The following is a 27,350-nucleotide window of genomic DNA, read 5'->3' as shown; positions in this document are numbered from 1 at the left end:
AGGGAGTGGGAACCCACTCCAGTATTCTTCTTGCCTGGACAATCCCATGGATAGAGGAGCCTGGTGGGCTACAGTCCAAAGGCTCGCAGAGAGTCGGAAATGACTGAGCACACACACATGTTCCCATTACGGAGCCCTTGGGTGCCTTCTCTGTGGGAACCCCGCGTTAGGCTTGCTGGCAGTGCAGGTTCCCGGGTCCTCCCCTCCCACTCCCTGACCCTGAGCTGCTGAGCCCCTGGAGGTGGGAGCACTGGTGACCACAGCATGACTGGGCTTGTGCACACAGACTCTCACAGAGGTCCTGTTTCCGTGGCCTGAGCCCATGGCGTCATCTGGATCTCAGGCTGTGTTTGGGAAAACCCTCCTGAGCCGCAGCAGCAGAACGAGAGCACAGAGGCTGATGCTTGGGGCTCAGGTCCTGCCTGTGGCCCCGGCCCCAGGAGGGTCAGTCGGCCGCGGGATGGGGCAGACACCAAAGTCCTTTTTGGTCACACAGACCTTACTGTGAGGGTGATGGCTCGCTGGCGAAGCCATCTCCTTCCGGGCACAGGTGGAAAGAAGGGGGTGACAGTCCCATTCCTGTTCTGTCTGGTTTCTCTTGCTGTAGGGCTCAGGTTTGCTGTAGGGCTTGGACTGCCCTTTAGCCTCCAGGCCTGAGTGAGCCTCCAGAGGGGACAGGCCTGGTGCCACCCGGGCTGGGGTGAGGGGCAGCAAGTGACCGCGGGGCACAAGGCTGGTGGGGCTGACGGAGGGGCAGGGACGGGAGCCAAGAGCCGGCCAGGAGGGTGAGGGTTCTTATGGAGGAAGGCAGAGCCTGTGGTCAGAGGAGGGGCCAGGGGGGTGTGGGGGTCCTTGTGGAGGGAAGGCCGAGCCTGTGATCAGAAGAGGGGTTGGGGAATGTGGGGGGTTCTTGTGGAGGGAAGGCAGACCTGTGATCAGAGGAGGGGTTGGGGAATGGCAGGGGTTCTCGTGGAGGGAAGGCAGACCTGTGATCACAGGAGGGGTCGGGGGGATGTTGGGGTCCTCATGGAGGGAAGGCAGAGCCTGTGATCAGAGGAGGGGTTGGGGAATGGTGGGGGTTCTCGTGGAGGGAAGTCAGAGCCTGTGATCACAGGAGGGGTCGGGGGACAGGGTGGGGGTCCTCGTGGAGGGAAGGCAGACCTGTGATCACAGGAGGGGTTGGGGGAATGGTGGGGATCCTCATGGAGGGAAGGCAGACCTGTGATCAGAGGAGGGGTCGGGGGTATGTGGGGGTCCTCGTGGAGGGAAGGCAGAGCCTGTGGTCAGAGGAGGGGTTGGGGGACAGGGTGGGGGTCCTTGTGGAGGGAAGGCAGAACCTGTGGTCAGAGGAGGGGTTGGGGGACAGGGTGGGGGTCCTCGTGGAGGGAAGGCAGACCTGTGATCAGAGGAGGGGTTGGGGGTATGTGGGGGTCCTCATGGAGGGAAGGCAGAGCCTGTGATCAGGCGAGGAACCAGGGGACAGGGCTGGGTTCTTGTGGAGGGAAGGCAGAGCCTGTGATCAGAGGAGGGGTCGGGGGAATGTGGGGGTCCTTGTGGAGGGAAGGCAGAACCTGTGGTCAGAGGAGGGGTTGGGGGACAGGGTGGGGGTCCTCGTGGAGGGAAGGCAGACCTGTGATCAGAGGAGGGGTTGGGGGTATGTGGGGGTCCTCATGGAGGGAAGGCAGAGCCTGTGATCAGGCGAGGGACCAGGGGACAGGGCTGGGTTCTCGTGGAGGGAAGGCAGAGCCTGTGATCAGAGGAGGGGTCGGGGGAACGTGGGAGTCCTTGTGAAGGGAAGGCAGAGCCTGTGATCAGGGGAGGGACCAGGGGACAGGGCTGGGTTCTCGTGGAGGGAAGGCAGGGCCTGTGATCGGAGGAGAGGTCGGGGGACACTGGAGAAGAAACATTCCCGAGAGGGCATTTGCCCAAGAGAGGGGATGAGCGGAAGCCGGGGATTCCAGTGCTTACCCACCTGTTCAGCCTCAGAGCGAGGGGGCCACCCGTTAAAAGGAGCAAACCTCGCCCCTGCTGCTGGGAACGGAGTGAGCCTCAGCGGGGCGCTGCCTGAGGGGGGGTCCCGGGCAGACCCAAACTCTGCACAAGCCCCTGCCTCACCTGCAGTCCGTTTCTAGCATGCCATGAGTCCTGGCTCAGGTCCACACGCCCCTCACGACCCTGATCCTGTGGGCCTGGAGCAGGGGGCACCTTCGTCCTGTGGCCCCCACCTTCCGCCCGCCCTGCCTGCGTTCTTGGGTAACGTTTTCCCTTTTGCTTCTCCATGCTTTGTGATGACTCAAACCTGGGCACCTCTCGGTGTCTGCCTCCAGGATGACGCAGCAGCAGCATTTCTGCCTGAATTAGCCCGTGGTGACTTTTCCCTGAAGGTTTTGGGCTTCTGGGGCTCTGGCCCTTTGCTGTCTTGCCGTCATCTTTTGGGAACAGTCAGGGCATGCCCTCACGCTTCTCTTAGAATTTAACTTTATCCCGTTCCTTTCCTTTGACTCTCACTTGGCTTTCCCAGCTCACCAGGGGCACCTGTTCAGCCTGCTTACCCTGGGCTTCACGGCTTGTTTTTTCAGAAGATCCTGAAAGGGACCCGACCAAGTTTCCCCATTGTTTCTGTCCGTTTGTTTATCTTGTCTCAACCTGCCTTTCCTCCCTTTCCTGGAGAGTCCAGCCTCTTCCTCACCAACAGCAGAAACGTTTTGCCCCTGGGAAGCACAGCACCTTTGTCTTATTTGGAACAAAATATTTGAAGAAGCGGGGATACCAGTACAAGGCCCCGAGGGACAGGGATGCGCCAGAACAACATAAGTCTTCTTGAAGCAGGGACATCTGTCTGGTGTGCTAGGTGGGGGGACACTTGAGGAATATTTGGACATTACATGGTTTTTGGAAATAATTTTTCTTTTGATACTTTTTTTTTTTTATCATAAATGGGGTCCAATTATAGAAAAATAACCGCTCTTTCCCTAGAAACTTGTTTGCCCTCCAGAGATAGTCTTGTTCATGGGAAGGTTCTTTTCATACTTGTCAGTGTGAGCCAAGTGCTTTAGTGTGCAGTTGCATCGTAACCTCCTGATGGTCCTGTTTTCACACCTTCATTTCATAGGTGAGGAAACTGAGTTTCAGGGCTTGACAGCTGCCTTAGGGCTGCCTGCTGGGGGATGGCAGAGCCGTGGCCTGAGTCCAGACTCATCCTGCTGTGACTCTGAGGTCATGGTTTGCTTGTACTCGCCATCTCCACCCGCAAGGTCAGTATGCTTCATTTAAAAAGAAAAAAAAACTTTAAAATTTAATTCATCTCAAAGTTTTTTCTAATTTCCCTGATGATTTCTTCTTCGACGCATTTTATTTAGGAGTGTTTTAATTTCCACATGTTGGTGACTTCCTCCAATGTTTTTTTGTTACTGAGTTCCATTTGCATTCTATTCACACAGGTACAGAGTAGTGCGCAGATAAGGAACGTTTCTGTCTCCATCACCTAGTTTAATAGTTAGCATGTCATGACAGCACTGTCTATCTGTATCCCACTCACTCCCTTGCCCCCTTTTATACTGAAGCACATTCCAGACTTCAGGACATTTCTTCTGTAATATTTCAGCATTTATTTTTAGAAAAGCTACAACTTTAAAAAGAACCTAAACTATAATACCATTATCATACCTAAAGAATTAATTTAAATTCCTTAATATTATTAAATACCAAACCTGTGTTCAAGTTTTCACTTGTCTCATAAATGCCATATTTCTTTTTTCAATTTGTATGTTTGAATCAGGTCTCATTGCAATTGGCTGATCTGTCTCTTAGATCTCCTTTACTCTGGTAGTTTCCTCCGCTAAAATTCCCTTTCTCTCTCTCTCTCTTCTTCCCCTTGCAACTTGTTTTATTTATTTTTCCTCTTGAAAAATACATTTGAAGAAACTGAGTTATTTATCCTGGAGGTCTTCCCATAGCTTGAATATTGCTGATTTCTGTGGATCATGTAACATATTCCTTTCTACTGTAATTCCTCTGAGGGGTGGGTGGGTCTTGATGCTTTATCAGAGTTTCATGAGTTCTGATTTTTGAGGAGGAGCGATCAAAACTGCACCTGTAGGTTCCTCATGAGGAACATAGAGTTCTTTGGTCCATCTTTTTCTGATGTCAGCAGCCATGGTGATTATTGGCTAGCTCCATTAATTTGCTGGAGGCTATGAAATGATGGTGGACCTAATTCTTTCATTTATTAAATATTATTCATGATACTTTCATAAAAAGATACTTCCCTTCATCTACTATCTGGTTTTCTAGTGGTATATAGCTCATAGAGACAGATGTTTGATTTGGATCACTCACATCTTCCAATGGGAATTGGCTTTCTAAAATGTTTATAAACTTTTTATTTTGAAATACTTTTATACTTTATAGACAAGTTGCAAAAGTAGTATGTCCTTAATCAGCATTCCTCTCATTTTAATGTTTCACTTAGCTGTGTTACAGTGATCAAAACTAAGAAATTAACATTAGCACAAAGTTATTAAACTAAATTAAAAAATATATATATATATTTTATTGAAGTATAGTTGATTTACAATGTTTTGGGTACACAGCAAGGTGATTTAGTTGTACAAATACACATATATTATTTTTGAAATTATTTTCCATCAAAATATTGACTATAGTTCCCTGTGCTGTATGATAAACCTTTGTTGATTCTTGCATATCTATTTTTTAATTAGAAATTTAGCATTCTGTTCATACTAAGACAAACAAGTGGAATCAAATGTCGTAATTTTTTTAGTTAGGCAAAAATCCACATGTTTTGTAAAATATATAAATTATACATATTTATATATATGTATACAAAAGCTTTTCTACTACACTTGATAAAGTCTTGAGAAAGAACATCAAAAAAAAAAAAAAGAAAGAAGAGATGGAGAAATCAGAGAACATAAACTAAATGAATAAGAGCCCTGAATATGAAATATAAAAAGTGAAACAAGCTAGATAAAAGTAGAATATCATCATATAGTCTAGTTGTTTTTAAACATTACTGCTCGCTGGAAACATATCTGGAGCTCTGGAGAAAAAAGCAATACTTGAGCATTTATATTTTTCAAAAAATTTCAAGATAATTCTGATATGCATCTGGATTTTAAAAAGGGATTACAGGTTTTTCTATTAGATCCTAGTTTTGATGGTATACAGTTCTATTATTTTTCTGTTGACCAATCGATAAAATGGTATGGAGTAATAGTTACATAATCACAATAGTAAAAGATACTTATCAGTTTTCACAATCAATAGCCAGACAAAAAGTAAAAGATAATTATAATTGCAAGCCATAATGGGAATATTATTAACTTAGCAATATAAAATACTTACATACGATTTGGAGGAGGGGTCAAGCAGAGTGATGTGGTAAGTGGAAGTGCACACATGCACATGTTTTCATCCACCAACCAGTCTGTTTTTTGGTTGATACGTTTAATCCATTTTAAGGCAATTATTGGTATGTAAGATCCTATTACCATTTTCTTAATGGTTTTGGGTTTATTTTCTGTAGGTCTCTCCCTTCTCTTGTGCTTCATGCCTAGAAGAGTTCCTTTAGCGTTTGTTCTAAAGCTGGTTTGGTGGTGCTGAGTTCTCTTTAACTTCTGCTAGTCAGGAAAGCTTTGATTTCTCCATCAAATCTGAATGAGAGTCTTGCTGGTTAGAGTATTCTTGGTTGTAGTTTCTTCCCTTTCATCACTTTAAATATTCCCGTCTGGCTTGTAGAGTTTTCTGTTGAGAAATGAGCTGCCTGTTGGGAGTTCCCTTGTATGTTATTTGTCGTTTTTCCCTTGCTGCTTTTAATGTTTTGTATTTGTCTTTAATTTTTGTCAGTGTGATCACTGTGTGTCTCGCTGTGCTCCTCCTTGGGTTCATCCTGCCTGGGACTTTGTGCTTCCTGGACTTGGTTGACTGTTTCTTTTCCCATGTTTGGGAAGTTTTCAGCTCTTATCTGTTCAAATATTTTCTCAGGTCCTTTCCCTCTCTCTTTTCCTTCTGCGACCCCTATAATGTGAATGTTGTGCTTTTGATGGTGTCCAGAGGCCTCTCAGGCTGTTTCCATTTCTTTCCTTCTTTTTTCTATATTCTGTTCTGTGGTCGTGATTGCCACCATTCTGTCCCCCAGGTCGTTTATATGTTCTTCCACCTCGGTAAATCTGCTATTGATTCCTTTAGTGTATTGCTCATCTGTTTGTTCTTTAGTTCTTCTAGGTCTTTGGTAAACATTTCTTACATCTTCTCCATTCTTTTTCTGGATCCTGGATCATTTTCACTATCATTATTCTGAATTCTTTTTCTGGAAGTTTTCTTGGCTCCACTTTATTAGTTGTTTTTCTGGAGTTTTATCTGGTTTGTTCATTTGGAACATAATTCTTTGCCGTTTCATTTTGTTTAACTGTCTCTGATTGTGGTTTTTGTTCTGGAGTCTGCAGGATTGTAGTCCTTTCTTCTTCTATCTACAAGCTCAGTCTTAAACCATACTTCTCCATCCAAAGAGGACTTGTTATTTTTTTTTCCAGTTTATTGAGATATAATTGAAATACAGCCCTGTGTAAGTTTAAGGTGTACAGCATAATTTTATTTACATATATTGTGAAATAATTACCATAATAAGCTAGTATCTATCATCTCAGTTCAGTTCATTTCAGTCACTCAGCTGTGTCTGACTGTTTGTGACCCCATTCATCATCTCATATAGATATAAAAAAAAGCAAATAGAAATTTTTTTCCTATGTTGAGAACTCTTAGAATTTACTCTCTGAGCAACTTTCAAATATGCCAAAATACAGCAGTGCTAACTATAGTCATCATGTTATCGCTATATTCCCAGTATTTATTTGTCTCATAACTGGAAACTTTGATCACCTTAATCCATTTCCCCCACCCACACCTCTGATAACCACTAATCTGATCTCTTGTACTATGAGTTGTTTTTTTTTTTTTCTTTCAGATTCCACATATGAGTTCATACAGTGTTTGTATTTCTTTGTCTGACATTTTGTTTAGCATAATACCCTCATGGTCCATTTTTGTTATTGCAAATGGCAGGATTCCTATTTTTATGACTGAGTGGTATTCCATTGTGTATATGTACCACTTCTTCTTTGTCCATTCATTGGTCAGTAGACATAGGCTATTTGCATATTTTGGCAATTGTAAATAATGCTGCTGTGAACATTTGCTGTTGTTCAGTCACTCAGTCATGTCCTACTCTTTGCAACTTCATGACCTGCAGCACCCTAGGTTTCACTGTCCTTCACCATCTCCCAGAGTTTGCTCAAACTCATATTCATTGAGTTGGTGATGCCATCCAACCATCCCTCCTCCTCTGTCATCCCCTTCCTCTCCTGCCTTCAGTCTTTCTCAGCATCACGGTCTTTTCCAATGAGTCAGCTTCACCTTAAGCATCAATCCTTCCAGTGAATATTTAGGGTTGATTTCTTTTAGGATTGACAGGTTTGGTCTCCTTGCAGTCCAAGGGACTCACAAAAGTCTTCTACAGCACCACAGTTCAAAAGCATCAAGGTAGGGGTATGAGCATAAGGGTGCAGAAGTTTCTTTGACATAGTGTTTTCATTTCCTTTGTTAATATTCCCCGAAGTGGAATTCTTAGCTCATGTGGTAGCTCTATCTTTAATTTTTTGAGGAACCTCCATACTGTTTTCCACAGTGGCTGCACCAATTTACACTCCTACCACATTGTACAAAATTTCCTTTTTGTCTTCATCCTCACCACTTGTTATCACTCTTTGTCTTTTTTTGATAATAGTCATTCTAACAGGTGTGAGGTGATAATCTCATAGTGGTTTTGATTTGCATTTCCCTGATGATTAGTGATGTCAAGCAACTTTTCATGTATTTATCGCTATTTGTATATCTTTGAGAAAATGTCTATTAAGGTTTTTTTTCCTCCATTTTAAAATTTTATTAGTGGTCTTATTATTTTTAATACAATTCTTTGATGGCTTTCAGTATGGATGTAAGAGCTGAACTATAAAGAAAGCTGAGCACTGAAGAATTGATGCTTTTGAACTGTGGTGTTGGAGAAGACTCTTGAGAGTCCCTTGGACTGTAAGGAGATCCAACCAGTCCATCCTAAAGGAAATCAGTCCTGAATATGCATTGGAAGGACTGATTCTGAAGCTGAAACTCCAATATTTGGCCACCTGATGCGAAGAACTGACTCATTTGAAAAGACTCTGATGCTGGGAATGATTGAGGGTGGAAGGGGAAGGGGATAGCAGAGGATGAGATGGTTGGATGGCATCACTGACTCAGTGGACATGAGTTTGAGTAAGCTCCAGGTGTTGGTGATGGACAGGGAGGCCTGGCTTGCTGCAGTCCATGGGGTCGCAAAGAGTCAGACACGACTGAGCAAGTGAACTAAACTGAGTGGCTTTAGATGCTCAATATGTCTGTTTTGTTTTGTTGTGCTGTGGTCTGGCTGGATCCTCATCTGGTAGTCTTTCATTTTGGTGATTATCTATTCTGCGGTTTTCATCCTTTCTGGAAGGAGTCAGGTGTCTCATTTGTGGGACGTGTTTGCAAATATTCCTTTATCACAATGACTGCCAGTCTTCCTAGGACTTGGTATTCCTGGGCCAGGGTGGTGAATGGTAAGTGATGCCCTTGCCTTATTCTGGATAGTCCATCGCCATAAAGAACCTCCCTGTCCCCAAGACCAGCCAGGCCCTCATTGAAAAGCACTTTTGGAAGACATTTTTAAAAATAATTTTCTTTATTTACTTTACTTTCGGCTCTGCTGGGTCTTCATTGCTTTCACGGCCTTTCTCCAGTTGTGGAGAGCCAGGGCTGCTTGTTAGCTGTGGTGTGTGGGCTTCTTACTGCAGTGGCTTGTCTTGGGTGCAGGGCGCAGGCTGTAAGGCAGGCGGGCTTCAGCAGCTGTGGCTCCTGGGTGTTAAGAGCACAGGCTCGGTAGTTGGGGTGCATGGGCTTAGCTGCGCCATGGTCGTAGTATCTTCCTGGGTCAGGGATCGAACCTGTGTCTCCTGCATTGGCAGGTGGATTCTTTAACCACTGACTACCAGGGAAGCCCTGGGGGATGTTTTAAAGACAAAACCTATTCACATTTCCAGATTCCTTGACTTGGGAAGATTCAGGGGACCCGTGTATCTGCCAGGGTCCCTCCCTTCGCAGTGGGGTGGTCCAGCTTCCTGCTGAATTTCCGTAAGGAGGGAGCCCAAAGTCCTGATTTGCGCAAGACTTACCTTGCTATATATAGTGCACTGAGACTTTACAGGAAAATGGAGAAGCTATTTTGGTCTTTGGATTTTTAGAATATGCTTGGCTTTCTGTGTTTACTTATTGTGGATTTTCCCAGGGCACAGTTAGTACACGTTGCCCCCAGTATACCCTCTGGTTATTCTTCCATTGGGGATAATGTATGTTGAAGTACTTTCCCCAGCAAACTATTTTCATTAGGTAGTAATGAATTCCTTTGCCCATTTAAATTCAATCAGAGGCAACTGAAGCACCCTTAATGAGGTGATTCCCTCGCTAGCAGTAAAATGCTGGGCAGGTGCATCTCTCTGGCCCAGTCTCCTGCTTTAAACAAGAGGGCGGACAGTGGCTACTGGTCTGCGGTGAGGAGTAGATGAGACACTGCGTGAAAGGGCAGGGCCACGGCCGGGCAGGTGGGCAGCTCATGTTAGAGTTGGGGCTTCCCTGGTGGCTTAGTGGTGAAGAATCCGCCTGCGATGTGGGAGACCTGGGTTTCATCCCTGGGCTGGGAAGATCCCCTGGAGAAGGGAAAGGCTACCCACTCCAGTATTCTGGCTTGGAGGATTCCATGGACTGTATAGTCCACGGGATAACAAAGAGTCGGACAGGACCCAGTGACTTTCTCTTTCAGTGTTACAGTTGTTACAACTGCTACTGATGATCATTGTTGCTAAGATCTTTTGGTCAAAATTTTCTTTTTTATTTTAATTGATTTACCATGTTGTATTTAGTTTCATATATATACATTCTTCAAAAAATTTTTCTTAATGATATTTTACACTGAAGTAGATATACTTTTAGTCAAAACAAACACCTTCATCATTTAGTCTGTGTAGTTTTATCCTCGGTCAATGGACCGGTTTTTGAAAGCGTATTCAAATACTGAAAGTAGCTTGTGGACTCCTATTGCTAACTTCATGGATAATTTTGGGATGCCCCTGGTGACTCAGGTATCTTCTTAGAAATGCAGTTCACTGAAGAAGCCCTATAGGGGCATTGTGATGTTAAGGCATTATTTGTTTAGCATAATAATTCAAAGGCAGTATATAAGTCCATTGACTGTAGTAACAAACCCTTTAAAAAAATTTTAAAGACATCAAATGAATTAAATTTGTTGACCTATTTGGTGATGTCTTTGAATTTCTCATTTTTGCTTATCAACCCTTAAAAAACAAAACAAAACAGCAGCAATTACAGTAGGTCCTTGGTTTTCAAAAGGAAAACAAGTCTTAAGCAGCCAGTGTGGCTTTCTCCAGTGACATGCTTGCAGGAAGAAGAGGACTTTATGGCCCTTTCTGACATCCCAGAGCTTAGAAGGATAGGAACATCCAGTTAGCTCAGGATGTGCCTTGCTCTTTCTTCTGCATCAGGTTTCCCTATTTCAGAAAGTGACTTTCCTAGAAAGGCCTCAGGGTATGCAAAGACTGGAAGGTCAGCTGGGTCTTCAAAGCCTGCCCCTTCCAAAGTCCTCTGGGTCCCTGAGCACCCCACTCCCCCGCCTCCCTGCCTGTGTTTCTTCTTTGCCTTATCAGTGCTTTTCTGATGGAAACTTCTGTCCCTAAAGGACTCCAGTACATGAGAGCTTAATGAAATGGGAGGAAGCTCCAGCTGTGAGCAGGCACTTTTCAGGCCTTTTCTGTCCCACCCTGTGTTTTTGTGTGCTCCTCTGACAGCTAAAGAAGAGCAAGTTCAGGAGAGTTTAGTCTGGGTTCCAAGTTCCCTCCTTTGTCAGATGGGACCTTGGCGCTCTTGGTGGCATCTGCGTGATGGGTCAGCTGCAGATGGGGATGGGGCGCGGTGTACGCCCATGGGTCCATCCTGAGCTGCCCAGCCTTCCTGTCCTGCCAGCCTCCTTTGGGTGGTGCTCAGAGGCAGGGTCCCATCCAGATGGTGAGCGGGCAGAGGAGGGTGTCTCGGGTGTGTGCAGAGGGCGTAGCCCCTTCCCAGTCCTGCTGTTTCTCCAGCGCCAGGCAGACACGCAGACGGGCCTCGCCCCTTGCCCTCGGCCAAGTGGGAAGTCATTTTCATTTCAGTCACAGAATCCGTCCACTCTCTCTGACCTGGTTGTCTTCAGGCCCGGTGGCTCAGGAAACCTGTTACTCAGAAAGCTCGGAGTGAATCTGAGGCAAAAAGAAAAAGCAGGCAGAAAGTGAGCTGTCGGGAGGGAAGCAGTGTCCTTTTGGGATGCTCTCAGCTTTTGTCTTTCTGAGCAAAGAAGCCATCTGTAAACGTGTCCAAGCGGTTTGTTCTCTCTTCATTCAACAGCCTCAGGGTACACATGGCATGTGTTTACTTTCTGAAAGAGTACTTGTATTAAATGGCACGGTGGTTTAGTAGATATGTCTTGCTTCTCATGACCAATTGGTGATTACCTGGGCCCTCATCTTTCGTACTGCAGTTATCATTCTTTTATTTTCTGTCTATATTTTGCTGTGATACATTTTAGTCAGATCAGATGTGTGGGACCATTCCCTGGCATAGTAACATTTTCCACTTAGAGTGTTTTTTTTAAGAAAGAAAAACTGTTGCTGTAGGTGGGGCAGACAGTCTGGCTCACTCCGTGGGTCTGGCTGCCGTGTCGCCGTCTCTGCAGGCCGCCCCGTGCCCGCGCTCTGCGGCTGGACTGTCCTCTGCCTCTGTGCACACTCGCCGGGGCGCCCTGCTTCCGGCCTGACTCTGTCCCCTCTGTCTCGTGGATTCCTCTCTGCCTTCACGGGAGCTCCCGCACAGAGCTGTGGGCGGGGGGCGCCCCGAGTCTGACCCCCGCCACTGCGGGCGGCGACCTCCCTCCTCCTCTGGGCCTGTGCAGTCTTTGTCTTTTTATTGACCGTATGCAGCGGCCTTGACATGGGGCCCTGTGCCCTCTGAGGGCGGTGGTTCCTCTGGACCAGCCAGTTCCTAGAGCCAGAGACTGGCCTGTGAGTGTGTCTTTCCTTTGCAAAGTAACAATCCAGAGCCCACGCCCTACACGCCCTTTTTAAGAATAACTGTTGATTTATTTGACGGGCTCTTAGCTGAGGCCCACAGGGTCTTGGTTGCCTCATCTGGGACCTTTCCTGGCGGTGCACGGACTCTCTGGTCGCGGCATGCGGCTTTAGTTGCTCCATGGCATTTGGGATCTTAGTTCCCTGATGAGGCGTCAAAACCACATCCCTTGCATTGCAGGGTGGATTCTTAGCCACTGGACCACCGAGGAGTCCCTCTGCACGCCCTGTTATCAGGCTGCCATGCTCAGGGCCGCCAGCCTGGTAGCAGTCGGCTGGGGACCTACGTCCCCGAGGCTGGTTTCCCTGCCTGGCTCTGCCCTTCCCACGGAAACCACAGTGAAGGCTCTTGCTGTGTCTCCCCCTCGCTCCTCTGCCTCTTGACTTCCCCGGCGCTTTCCCCATGGCTCCTCCTCTTGGGAACTGTGAGAGGTAAAGTCCTTTTCCACTGGCAGTGTCTCCTGGTCCGCTGGCCTCCACCCCTGAATAGCAGAGACCCTGCCTGAAAGCCGGTCTCCCCGCAGCCATTGTCTCTGGCCGCCTTTAACTTCCTTGCCAAGTGCGCTTGACTTCTCCTGAAATACTTACTCCTGCTCGGTCCCCGCCTCTCCTGTGCCTCTGGGAACCTCTTGGTGAATCCCGACATTACGTGCACCAGCGTGCTGAGCTGCAGCGCTGGCCCCTGTGCGGAGGCCACCGGCCCGCACGTGCAGCCCCCACCCCCAGCCCTTTTCTCCAGGGCCTGGGGAGCACTCCCCGCTGCTGCTCTTCGCCCGAGCAGCAGGAGCCCCTGCCCTGTGCCCTGCCGCCCTGCACGTGCTCTGCCCTGCGCTCGGGGCAGCTCGGGCGGCGGCCAGGCCTCACCATCCTTGCGGTGACGGGGCCTCAGCATCTCTGATCTGATGAGTGGACTACTCCCCAGGATACCTGAGTATCTTCACAATAAATGCCTGTTGGTAGACTACAGAACCCTAGAGATGCCTACATCCTGATCGGGAGAATCTAGGCTACATGGTACAAGAGAATGAAGGTGGGTTACAGACGTGATTTAAGGTTGCTAATCGGCTGACCTTAGGATGTGGAGAGTCTTTCTGATGATTAGGGTGAGCCCTTAGTCTCGTCACCAGTCCTAGAAGGAGAGGGCGGCGGGGTGCAGTGTTTGAAGAACCCCACTTGCTGCTGTTCGCTTTGATGATGGAGGGGTGAGCCCCGGCCTGAGGAGGTGGGTGGCCTCTGGGGGCTGGAAACGCAAAGGCACTGGGCCTGCCTCACCCTCCCGCTGGAGCACAGCCCTCCCACGACTTTGGTTTTGTCCCTGTGAGACCCGGGTCAGACTCCTGACCTCTAGAACTGTAAGATAACACTTTGGTGTTGATTCAGGCCAGAGTCCTGGTGATTTGTTACAGCTGCCCCAGGAAATGAATGCATTCCTGTGGACGGGAGGATCTGTCAAATACCAGGTTCTTGAACCACAGCATTTTGTGTGTTGTTACTGATTTATCTAGTTTCAGGTAAAAACTATCTGCAGCCATTTGAATCACTGAGAATATCTGAGAATTCCACGTTTGCTGAGTGCGGCATGAAGACATGGTAGAATGGAAATACGTGTTTACTTATTTATTTTTTCAGTTGAAATATTTAGTGATAAGACATTGCACATGTCTCTAGCACTGTATACTTTTCAGAGTTTTTATGAGTTTGTGTGGGAAGTTGCCAGCCAGCCCTGGCAGTGCAGTACTGATAAATTCTTCAATGACACTCTCAGGAAATGGTAGCCCAGAGGGGGAGCTCTCGGCTCAGAGGGGATACAGTGGGGGGGTGGGACAGCTGGCCCTGGATCCCAGGTGATGCTACCAAGGGCCACCGACCGTCTGCTGGCAACGTGCTACCCTGTGAGTACCCAGGGCCACTTACATCTTGTGTAGGGTATGGATCAGGCTTCAGCTGTTTAGTTATTTCAGGTTTTTGAGAAAGTGTCTGAAACCAGAGAGTTATCCTGACACATGCCAGGACCCAGAATTTACCAAAGGTTAATGACCAAGAGCACGTATGCTTTTTTAGAAAAGTTTAAATGTTGTAATGGATGTTCTTTTTAGTGTAGCTGGTTCATTTGAGCAGTAATCTCCAAGCGTTTTTGATCTCACACCCTTACAAGTAGCAAACACTTGTCTGTGTGTACCGAAGGTAGACTTATTAATGTATAAATCATAGACAGGCAATGCAGCACATGAATACATAAATGAATGGATGTATAGTAGTAAGGTAAATAGCGATTAAAATAAAGACTGTGATGTTTTCTGCCCCCAGTGATGGTGTGCTTTTGTGTGTGAGCACTGTGGGGAGCTTCCTCAGGTGGCCTCCTGTCTGTCTTAGTTCACTTGAGAGCATCACACGCGTTCAGATTCACGGTCCAGTTCATCCTTGGGACTTCTCACATTTATTGAGGGCCATTTAGGACGCTTCAAAGAGCCTCAGGCCCCACAGAAGGACAGTCCATCCGCGTATGCTCTGTGGGGTCTGTCTGGTGGTTGTGGCCTATGAGATGCTGGGTGTCTGGCTGCGTCCACTTCCTGGAGCGCAGACGGCTTGCCAGGCGACACTGGGCCGTCTGAGCCATGCTGCTTGGGCACCAGCCACCTGCCCTCCAGTGTTCTTTTTTTCTGTGCTTTACCTTTAAAAAGCGCTTTTATTGTGATGAAATACATACAACATTTATCGTTTTAACCATTTTTAAGTGTACAGTTCAGTGGCGTTGATTACATTCACGTTGTTGTGCAACCATCGTTACTACCTGCAGGATTTTTTCATCTTCCCAAACTGAAATTCTCCTCATTAAACAATAACTCATTCCCGCCTCCTGCAGCCCTTGTAACCCACCAGTCTACTTTCTGTCTCTTTGACCTCTCATGAATGAAATCATACAGTGTTTGTCCTTTTGTGTCTGGCTTATTGGGCTTCCCTGGTGGCTCAGAGGTTAAAGCATCTGCCTGCAATGCGGGAGACCTGGGTTCAATCCCTGGATCGGGAAGATCCCCTGGAGAAGGAAATGGCAACCCACTCCAGTATTCTTGCCTGGAGAATCCCATGGATGGAGGAGCCTGGTGGGCTATAGTCCATAGTATTGCAAAGAGTCGGACACGACTGAGCAACTTCACTATTTCACTTTAGCGTAATGTCTTCAGGGTTCATCCATATTGTAGCCTGTATCAGAACACCCTTCCTTTTTGAGGCTGAGTGATACTGAGGGGCGTATGTGTAGATCCCATGGTGTTCTTTCATTCAGCTGGCTGGGTCGCTTCTGCCTTTAGGTTTTTGTGGGTACTGCTGCTGTAAAGACATGGCTGTATAAGGATGTGCTTGAGCATCTTGTGCTTGACTTTCACGGGGGCATTTTGGATGCCCTGGTTTCCAGCGGCTGTTTTCATGTATCCAGGATAGTGCAGTCAGGGTAGCAGGAGTTGCAGGACTTTTTCCCATCTTTGGCTTTTGTGTGTTCCCGTAAACTAAGGAGACCGCTTCAGCCCCTTCCCTTCAGGTGGTGCTCCGACAGACAGGTCTCCAGGAGCCTGGCCCGCGTGCCCACAGCACACCTGCAGGCGTGGAGTGCTGCTGTGAGCTTGTCCTGGGTCCGCTGTTTCCTCTCGGTTCTGTCGCCTGGATATCATCACACCCTTTATCTTTTTTTTTTTTTTAATTAAAAAAGAAATGGAATGCTTCACAGATTTACATGTCATCCTTGTGCAGGGGCCATGCTGATCTTCTCTGGTCATCCCAGTTTTAGTATGAGAGCCCGCCTTTTGTCTTTGAGCTGGAGACCCCTCTCTGCTGCAGAGGGCTCTGTCTGCTGCCCCGCACAGCTGGGGGCCCACCGCAGCACGGGTCACTGTCGCTGCTCCGCGGGGTGGCGGTTGCCGTCAGCCCGAGAAGGGCCTGCGGACTTCACAGGCTTGGGTGGGCCTAGCCACCTCTGTCACCTGTTTCACTCTTCTCTCTACTGGTGTGCATTCCACCTACCTGTTCACAGTCGTTCCCTGAGGTCAGAAACCGGCTGTCTGACAGCCCCTGAGAGTCACCAGCCAAGGTCTTGCTCAGTGAGTTCCACTCCATCACATGGAGGTCCCCCATCTCCCTGCACTGGGGGCTTTCTCCTGGGTCACTTTTGCCCCTTTGAAGGGGCCCTTGTTCTGGACTGTGTCCCTTTTGGTCAGATCAGGGGCTTGTGGTGACTGGTGCCTGCAGGAAGGCGAGGAGAGCCCAGTGGACCTGGAATCTCGCTGAAGACAGGGAGGGGCTGAGATGGTCCTGTGTCCGCGAGGCCGTCACGCCATCCCTGTGCAGTTCCGCGTCTCGTCTCACAGATGGGCTGAGCCCGTCGCCAGAGGAGGAGGCTGCAGGTCCACGGTGCTGGTGGCTTTGCTGCAGGAGTGGGCCCGCGTGCCTGTGCGTCCTCACGTGTCGCGCTGTGGGGCGGTCAGGCCTGGACAGGGACCCCGCCCGCAGTAAGAGTCCGGGGAGTAGGGGGCATGGTAAGTGGATGGGTGGGCTGTGGCGGCATCCTCACTGCGTGATTGTGAAGCCCCTTTGAAAAAGGCTGCTTTTAACCTTCTTTTACTATTAAGTAACTTCTCACTTTACCTACCTCTCCAAAGTTCTTAAAAGCATAAGTGTTTTTTAAAAAGAGAACAGCTTATTTTCCTTTTTGATTACCTTAGAAATTGATATATCCCTTTGAAAATAGGACATCATAAAAACAAATATATTATGGATGTGGATGTGTAGAAGAATAGCTCTTAAGCTTCATTACCCTTATCAGGACCCCCAGTTTAGACCCTAAAAGTCCCTCATAATTTAACTTGAAGTTGGAGTTTATTAATCCTCCTTTTTGTAGAGAGTCCAACTAGCTAGAGGTGGGATGTACAGAGAAACTGATATTTTTTTATCTCAAGGTCATTTTCACTGAATGGAAAAGTCTCTCCATATTTGAAAGCATTCAAATTGTAATGTTGTGACGTGTGGCCAATGGGAAACAGCAAACACGCTATCAGCGTGTGCAGCAAAGGCGTTTTTCATCCCTGTGTGCTCTGTGGCTTGTGTTTCTCACATTTTAGTGCCTTCATTTTATCTGAGTGGCAGTAAAGTCAGGTGTCACCCTCACTGGAATTGTCTTGAACACGTTTCTAGTGTGGTGGGCTTGATCATAGTTTGGCAGAGGGCGTTATATTGTTTTAGACAAATACTTCAAAACCGTGTCCTAAGGCCCAGGACGGAGGAGGTGAGTGAGCTTAGAGTCCCTGGTATCAACCAGAAAGGACATCCAGAAATCGCTTCTGGAATTCGTGGGTCTGTGATTGGAGCTGTGGCCTTGACGTGGCAGACTGAGAGAGCTCAGACCTGGGAGTGTCACGTGGGGGGCCCAGCACCTGTCTTTGTCCGGGGGTGGGTGGTTCTTGAACATCCTCAAAGGGCCTTTTCTACTCTGGATACCGGCATGAAATCTGAGTAAATGGGGACCTGTAGGGTCAGGGCTTAGGAAAGCATGTTCAAAGAAGCTGTCTTCATTCACAGCTGCCTAAAAGAACTGATGTGCACGCACATGTGTGTGTGCTTGCGTGTATTTGTTGTCATAGGGGATGCAAATATCACACATATCCACACCCCCCGGACCCCTGGGATAGAAAGGACCATCTCTTTTCTGCCCCGCATCTGGGCACTGAGTTGGGAACATCAATCTATGCAGTGGCAAAGTTCATCAGCTTCTTAGAGAAGGTATTCCCTTTCCTTCCATTTAATTGCATTTCTGTCTGCTCACTTGGAAGAGAGTTTCCTTCTGTCTCCAGTTTTCTGTTCTGAGATAGACGTCTGCAAAGACGTGGCCGGCTGGACTCCTCTGCACATGCTGATGTGGGTGTGGGTGTTGAGGAATGACTTAGACGCCTGGGCCACACTGAGGGCTGATGTGGGTAGGGGTGGGCCTTCTGCCCCTCGGCTTCACACCTGCTTTCTGGCGTGAGTGTGGAGCGGGGTGTGTGAACAAGAGTTTGCACAGTTTTATTTTGTACTTCCAATCCAACTTTAAACTTGCACCACCTGCAGCTGTTTAGAGCACTAGATTTTGAAATTCTGGATGGTAGAGGAAGGCAATTTTAAGAGTTAAATAAAACTACTTGATAATAGAGTTAGACTTTAGCTGTAAAAGAAACCTTATAAAATCAGAGATGACTTTTGTGTCTGAGGCCTTAAAGACTATTGACATTAATTACGTATATAGATTATGTAAATTCTGTTCATTACAATATGAAAATGACGTGTTTCTTATAGAAATATCCCCAAAATACAACTAAATTGATGTATTAGTTTCTCACTGTTCATTAATTATGAAAAAAAAATTGAAAAACAGAGATTTCTGGTTCCAGAACACAGTGGTGTGGATTCACTTTTCCTAATTCATCTCCTGCAATCAAATCCTGGAAATAATTCAACAGACAACAATAGAAGCTGAAAGAAGACAGACTGGCTGGGGACCTAAGAGCTTGAAGAATGTGAATTCGCAGTGTATTCTCCAGGTCTCCCTTTTATTGCCCATGTACGTTCAGCCTGGGCATGGAGATTCCTGTAACTGGAACTGCCAACAAGTATAGACAAAATGAGAAAGGCTCTGTTTGCCCAAAGGTGAGCCCAGTGGAGACCTAGGTGAGCCCCATCCCACACAAGGCACGTGAAGGCACTGTGGGAGCAGTGTTGGCACAGCGCGGATGCCCTGTTCTTCTCCTAGTCGTATAAGGAGAGCCAGGCTACTCACCCGCACCAGCGGGAATCAACCCAGCAAGGTCCTTCCACTCCCTTATCCCACATACAAAAACCCCAGAGTTAGCATCATACCCACAGTGAAATACTGATGCCCCCTCCAAAGAATGAGGACAAGAACACCTGCTTCATCACTCTTACTTGATACAGTACTAGAAGTTCTTGACGCTGCAGTAAGATTCAAGAAGCAAAATGCATACAGGTTGGAAAGAAATAATAAAACTTAATTTGCAGAAAATGTAATTACCTATGTAGAAAATACTAAGGGATATACTACCAAATGGGATGAGGTCAATCCTCATCCCAGTTCCCAAGAAGGGTAGTACTAAAGAATGTGCTAACCATCGGACAGTTGTACTCCTCTCCGTGCTGGTAAGGTTATGCTTAAAATCTTGCATGCTAGGGTTCAGCATTATGCAAACCAAGAAATTCCAGATGTCCAAGCTGGATTTAGAAAAGGAAGAGGAACTAGAGATTGAATTCAATATTTGCTGGATCATAGAGAAAGCTATGGAATTCCAGAAAAACATCTACCTCTGTTTCATTGACTATGCCAAAGCTTTTGACTATGTAATAATAAACTGTGGAAAGCTCTTCAAGAGATGGGAATAACAGACCACCTTACCTGTCTCCTGAGAACCATGTATGTGGGTCAAGAAGCAACAGTTAGAACCCCGATGGAACATAGAACAACTGATTGGTTCAAGATTGAGAAAGGAGTACCACAGGGCTGACCGCCATCACCTGTTTGTTTAATCTGTATGCTGAGCACATCATGAGAAGTGCCAGGCTGAATAAGTTACAAGCTGGAATCAATATAGGCAGGAAAACCATCAACAACCTCAGATATATGGATGATACCACTATAATGGCAGAAAGAGAAGAACTGAAGAGCCTCTTGATGAGGGTGAAGGAGGAAAGTGAAAGAGCCAGCTTAAAACTAAATGTTAAAAAAAACACTAAGATCATTGCATCTGGTCCCGTTACTTCATGGCAAATAGAGGAGGAGAAGGTGGAAGTAATGACAGATTTCCTCTTCTTGGACTCTAAAATCACTGTGGATGGTGGCTGCAGCCATGAAATTAGAAGAGGTTTGCTTCTTGACAGGAAAGCTATGACAAACCCAGATAGTGTGCTGAAAAGCAGAGACATTCCTCTCTTGACAAAGGTCTGTATAGTCAAGGCTGTGGTCTTCCCAGTGTCACGAACAGTTGTAAGAGCTGGATCATAAAGAAAGCGGAGCACTGAAGAATTGATGCCTTTGAACTGTGGTGCTGGAGAAGACTCCCGAAGTTCCTTGGACTGCAAGGAGATCAAATCAGTCAATCTTAAGGGAAATCAACCCTGAATACTCATTGGAAGGGCTGATGCTGAAGCTGAAACTCCAGTATCTTGGTCATCTGATGCAAACAGCCAACTCATCGGAAAAGTCTCTCATGCTGGGAAAGATTGAGGGCAGAAGAAGAGGGCATCAGAGGATGAGATGGTTGGATGGCATCACTGATGCAATGGACATGAACTTGAGCAAACTCTGGGAGATGGTGAGGGACAGAGAGGCCTGGCGTGCTGCAGTCCATGGGGTCACAAAGAGTGAGACACAACGGGGCGACTGAACAGCAACAGTACTACCAAAACCAAATCAAACCAAACCCAATAAACAACAAAACTGTGTCTTAGAGCTCATTAAGATTGCAGCAGGTAAGACAAACATATACAAATCAATTATATTTCTACATACTGACCATGAACAAGTGGGAACTGAAATCATAAGCACAATACCATTTATAATTTCTCCAAAGAAAATGAAATGCTTTGATATAAATTTAGCAAAGCTCATACAACATCTGTATGCTAAAAATTGCAGAGTGCTAATGAAAGAAATGAAAAGAGATCTGGGTAAACGTGGAGACATACCATGCTCATGGACTGAAGGAAGCACCATAATAGAGATAGCAGTTATACCTATATTTATCTTTAGATTTAACACAATTCCTATCAAAATCTCAGTGAAGCTTATTCTGATATTTACATAGAAAAACCAGGTTGTAGAGTAGCCAGGACAGTTTTGAAAAAGAATAAAATGGGAAGAATCACTCTTCCCAGTATCACTGTTTGCTGTAGAGCTACAGAATTCAAGATAGTTTGGTTATTGGCAAAGCGATAGTCACCAAAGGAACAGAGTAGAGATCTCAGAAACTCACACAAATGTGTCCAATTAATTTTTGACAAAGAACCAAAAGCAATTCAATGGAAGAATTACAGCCTTTTAAGAAACTGTGCAGGAAAAATTCAATAGCCATAGGTTAAAAAAAAAGAAATGAAACACAAAGAAAGGAAAAAACTCTAAACCTTACACCTCTGGCAAAAATTTACTCCAAAACAGTCATAGATTTAAATGTGAAACTGTAAAGCTTTTAGAAGAAAATATTAAAAAGATTTTTTTCAGTACCTAGGACTAGGCAGAAAATTCTTGGACTTGATACCAAGAGCATCATCCATAAAAGGAGAAGTTGATAAATTGGACCTAACCAAAATTAAAAACATTTGCTGTGAGAAAGACCGTGTTAAGAAAAAGAGAAGACAGATTACAGACTGGGAGAGAATGTTTGCAAATCACATACTCAACAAAGCACTTGTGTTCAGAACACACGAAGAACTCCAAAAATTGAACATTAAAAAATCTGATTTAAAGTGGGCAGAACTTGAGGAGATATTTCGCTGGAGAAGATATGCAGACAGCAGTAATGTACATGGAGCAGATACGCACATGGAAAATGTTCAACATTCTTAGATAATAGAGAAATGCACGTTCAGACCACCAGGAGATACTACTGCACGTCTGCCAGAATGGCACAAACAAAAATGGTGGTAACACCGAATGTAGAGAAACCGGGTCTCTCAAGTATTGCTGGTGGGATTGTGAAATAACACCCACTTTGGGAAATAGTCCTGAAAACCATAAATAGAATTTCTTTATGGTCCCATTTTTCTTGGGCACTTACCCCAGAGAAATGAGAGTTTATGTTCACATAGAAACCTGTACACAAGTGTACAGCTTTATTCATAATAGCCCAAACTGGAAATAACCCAGATGTTTAGTGGTGAATATTTAAACTGTGGTCCATCCACAGCTTGGAATGCTACTCAGCAGTAAAATGGTATGAACTACTTGAAAGGGCCTTAAGAACATTTTATGGAGTGCAAAAAGCTGATTTCAGAAGGAAACATGCTGCATGATCCCATTTATGCACCATTTGTGAAATAACATAATTATGGAACAGATTAGAGGTTGTCAGGGGTTAAGAATGGGGAGGGTGTATGTGACTACAAAGAGGTAGCTTGAGGGGGTCTGGTGTCTTGATGTGTTTATAAGAGGTTACAATTGGAAAATCACACAGAAGTACTCATACACCCACCAGAGCACTTAAAACTGGTGAAACCTGTGTAATCTCTGTCCGTTATACCCTTGTGAGTTTCCTCGTTCCGGTGTTGTATTCTGGTTATGCAGGAACGCAGGCTCTTAACACGGGGAGGCTGACTGAAAGGGGCATGGGCCCTCCGTCTACATTTCTTTGCAATTTCTTGTGACTCTATTATTATTTTAAGATAAGAAGTTTGAAAATGATTATTTTGTTATTAAGTACTATGGCATCTGGTCCCATCATTTCATGGGAAATAGATGGGGAGAAAGTGGAAATAGTGTCAGACTTTATTTTTGGGGGCTCCAAAATCACTGCAGATGGTGATTGCATCCATGAAATTAAAAGATGCTTACCCCTTGGAAGGAAAGTTATGACCAACCTAGAGAGCATATTAAAAAGCAGAGACATTACTTTGCAAACAAAGGTCTGTCTGGTCAAGGCTATGGTTTTTCCAGTGGTCATGTATGGATGTGAGAGTTGGACTGTGAGGAAAGTTGAGCACCAAAAAATTGATGCTTTTGAACTGTGGTGTTGGAGAAGACTCTTGAGAGTCCCTTGGACTGCAGGGAGATCCAAACAGTCCATCCTGAAGGAGATCAGTCCTGGGTGTTCATTGGAAGGACTGATGCTGAAGCTGAAACTCCAATACTTTGGCCACCTCATGCGAAGAGTTGACTCATTGGAAAAGACCCTGATGCTGGGAGGGATTGGGGGCAGGAGGAGAAGGGGACGACAGAGGATGAGATGGCTGGATGGCATCACCGACTCGATGGGCATGAGTTTGAGTAAACTCTGGGAGTTGGTGATGGACAGGGAGGCCTGGCGTGCTGCGATTCATAGGGTCGTAGAGTCGGACACGACTGAGCGACTGAACTGACTGATTATTAAATATGGAAAAGAGACACAGAAATCCAGTATTCCTAGGACATGAGCTGTGGGCTGAGAGGCTGCTGGACCTCGGCCGCAGGAGGCCCTGTCCCTCGGTTGCTCTGCCGCCGCAGGGGAGGGAGGGACGTGCTGCCTCCTCTGGGCGGTGTCCAGCGGTGTCCGGCAGTGTGCGTCCCAGAAGAGACGGAGCACCCGGGGATCAGCTTCTCTGACAGGTGCGCATACAACTGTCTACAACGTGTGAATAACTAATAAATTTGGGCTTCCCTGATAGCTCAGTTGGTAAAGAACTCTCGTGCAATGCAGGAGACCCCTGTTCGATTCCTGCGTTGGAAAGATCCCCTGGGGGGGTGGATATGCTACCCACTCCAGTGTTCTTGGGCTGCCCTTGTGGCTCAGCTGGTAAAGAATCCACCTGCAATGCAGGAGGCCTGGGTTCGATCCCTGGGTTGGGAAGATTCCCTAGAGAAGGCAAAGGCTGCCCACTTCAGTATTCTGGCCTGGAGAACTCCATGGACTATATAGTCCATGGGGTCGCAAAGAGTCGGACACGACTGAGCGACTTGCCCTTTCACTTTTCAAGGACAAAGGATCTTGCTCTTATTTCAGACCTGACTTTGAGGTGACTTAGTTCTCTGGTTAGGAGAAAAATATAAACCACTTAGGGATATTAGCTTCAATTAATGCCTGGAAATAGCTCCTAGAGTTTTATCTCAGTGCCCTCTTATCTTAGTGTTACAGATAATGCCGTTGGAAGGGATGCAGTATTGCACACACCCTGGAGTTGCTTATTAGCCCTGTCTCAGTCCTGGGGGTGTCCTGCCATTTGCCTTTGAGATCATGATTGTGACGGTATGCTGAGGGACAGCCAGTGTCTTCTAGAAATAATGGGTTTTGGGTAAAAACTTATCGTTTGTCACAGTTGACACCTAAGTAAATACGCATTTCTAACATATATACTGCAGATGAATACCTCACTGCTTGAGACATTCCTAATAACAGGCTTTCAGCCAGAGACATTCACTCCCAGGAGACAAGACATCCTTGAACATGGGCTGGTGTTTCACAGTCCTATGGAAAGGGGAGAAAGTTCTTAATAGGAAATGCCTCCCAAAGCATCTTGATTGCTAACTGTAAAGAAAGGCTACTTCTAGAACATCTTGGAGGCCTGCCCACCATTTCCCTGTTTGCTCAGGGGAAATAGGTTTTAAGGAAGTGCCGCACACAATATTATTAATTAAGAGTATTAACTTTCAAAGGGACGCTTCCCTGAAGAGGCCTCAAGGGACACCATTGCAGAGACATTTAAAGCTGCAGAAAATTGAAACTTGACCTGTGTTTTAGTAACAACCCCTGTTGTTGGATTAAAAGATTTTCTGGAGGGGGAGGGAGGGATTGGGAATTTGGGATTAGCAGATGCAAACCATTATACATTAAACGGATAAATAAGCACTATATATTAAATGGATAAATAGCAAGATCCTGCTGTATAGCAGTTGTTGTTCAGTTGCCCAGTCGTGTCCGACTCTCTGTGACCCCATGGACTGCAGCACGCCAGGCCTCTCTCTCCCTCACCATCTTCTGACATTTGCCCAAGTTCATGTTCATTGCATCGGTGATGCCATCCAGCCATCTCATCCTCTGATGCCCTCTTCTCCTTCTGCCCTCAATCTTTCCCAGCATCAGGGACTTTTCCAATGAGTCAGCTGTTCGCATCAGATGACCAAAATGCTGGAGTTTCGACGTCCGCATCAGCCGTTCCAATGAGTATTCAGGGTTTACCTCCCTTAAGATTGACTGGAGGAGGGAATGGCAAACCTCCCCAGTATACTTGCTATAAGAACCTCATGAACTGTATAAAAGGACTGTATAGCAGAGGGAACTATATTTGGCATCCTGTGATAAACCATGATGGAAAAAATAGGAAAAAGTATATATATATATTTATATATATATATTTATATATATATTTATTTATATATATATGTATGTATGTATAACTCAATCACCTTCTGTACAGCAGAAATTAACACATTATTAATTAATTAAACTTCAATAAAATAATTTTTAAAAATATTATTTGTGCTAGAATGGAGATTGAAGGGCAGCCTTAAGCACAGGGCTGAGCCCCGAGGCTCTTTGGAACTCTGTATCATTTGGTTCAAGCCAGAGCTGCCTTGAGCTTTCACACTGTGGCTTGGGGATGTGTCGCCCAAGCCAGGCCTGGGTCTGCTGGGGAGTGACTCTGTCACAGGCCTGTCTGGAACTGCCGGTTCCAGGCTCTGGCTCTGGAAAGAAACTGAGGCTTATGCGGGAGCAGAACTTGTTTGGGGTCCTGGGCGTGTGTTCCGTGCATGCCTGCTGCGGGCAGCTGACTTGACATGAGAAGAAGAGTGCGTTCCAAGTTGTCCGGTAGGCCTCTGAGAAATCTTACTGCTGAGTCGTAAGCACCTGGAGTGTGTTAGGCTTCACACTGAGAAATGAGTCTCCCAGTTTCTGTTATGTCTGAATCAGGCCAACCTACCAAACTTCAGGAAAACTGGAATGAAGTGAAAGGACCTTCCCACAAGACATGGATCCTGGATGTAGAGTGAAGATGACCTGTCTGCTTCTCTGATACCTACCCAGGAAAGTTAAACATGTGCCTTTGACATCATCAGGTTTCTTCTTTTTTATTGCTTATATCCATCCACCCTTCCCCAAGCAGCATTTAAGTTGTTGTTGTTTAGTCACTCAGTCGTGTCTGACTCTTTGTGACTCCATGGACTGTAGCACACCAGGCTTCTCTGTCCTTCACCATCTCTCAGGGTTTCTTAAGGTCATGTCCGTTGTATCGGTGATGCCATCCAACCATCTCATCCTCTGTCATCCCCTTCTCCTCCTGCCTTCAATCTTGCCCAGTATCACAGTCTTTTCCAATGAGTCAGTTCTTCACATCAGGTGGGCAAAGTATTGGAGCTTCAGCTTCAGCATCAGTCCTTCCAATGAATATTCATGACCGATTTCCTTTAGGATGGACTGGTTGGATCTCCTTGCCATCCAAGGGACTCTGAAGAGTCTTCTCCAGCAACACAGTTCAAAAGCATCAATTCTTTAGCACTCAGCTTTCTTTATAGTCCAACTCTCACATCCATACATGACTACTGAAAAAACCATAGCTTTGACTTATAGACCTTTGTTGGCAAAGTGATGTCTCTGCTTTTTAATATGCTGTCTAGATTTGTCATAGCTTTTCTTCCAAATAGCAAGCATCTTTTAATTTCATGGCTGCAGTCACCATCCACAGTGATTTTGGAGTCCAAGAAAATAAAGTCACTGTTTCCATTTTTTGCCCATCTATTTGCCATGAAGTGATGGGACCAGATGCCATGATCTTCATTTTTTGAATGTTGTTTTAAGCCAGTTTTTTCACTCTGCTCTCACTTTCACCAAGAGGCTTTTTAGTTCCTCTTTGCTTTCTGCCATAAGGGTGGTGTCATCTGACATTATTGATACTTCTCCTGTCAGTCTTGATTCCAGCTTGTGCATCATCCAGCCTGGCATTTTTGCATGATGTACTCTGCATATAAGTTAAATGAGGAGGGTGACAATATTCAGCCTTGACGTACTCCTTTCCCAACTTTGAACCAGTCTGCTGTTCCATGTCTGGTTCTAACTGTTGCTTCTTGACCTGCATACAGGTTTCTCAGGAGGCAGGTAAGGTGGTCTGGTTTTCCAATCTCTTTAGGAATTTTCCACAGTTTGTTGTGATCCATACAGTCAAAGGCTTTAGCATAGTCAATGAAGCAGAAATAGATGTTTTCCTGGAATTCCCTTGCATTTTCTATGATCCAGCAGATGTTGGCAATTTGATCTCTGGTTCCTCTGCCTTTTCTAAATCCATCTTGTACATCTGGAAGTTCTCAGTTCATGAACTGTTGAAGCCTAGCTTGAAGGATGACCTTGAGCATGACCTTGCTGGCTTGTGAAATGAGTG

The 27,350-nt window shown here is 46.0% G+C and overlaps 1 protein-coding gene and 1 non-coding gene across 3 annotated transcripts in view; one reads left to right on the top strand and one right to left on the bottom strand.

The window, feature by feature from the left end:
• Positions 1-27,350, top strand: part of ATP10A (ATPase phospholipid transporting 10A (putative)) — a 183,789-nt gene that overhangs the window by 3,060 nt on the left and 153,379 nt on the right. The gene's annotated exons all lie outside the window — the stretch shown is intronic.
• Positions 15,960-16,064, bottom strand: LOC122707079. Its single transcript, XR_006344610.1, has one exon. It is a non-coding gene; the product is annotated as a U6 spliceosomal RNA (small nuclear RNA).

This window comes from Cervus elaphus, chromosome 13 (genome assembly GCF_910594005.1).
Source record: "Cervus elaphus chromosome 13, mCerEla1.1, whole genome shotgun sequence".
Taxonomy (NCBI): Eukaryota; Metazoa; Chordata; class Mammalia; order Artiodactyla; family Cervidae; genus Cervus; species Cervus elaphus.
Note: the sequence above shows the minus strand (reverse complement) of the source record. Positions and strands in the feature narration are given on the sequence as shown.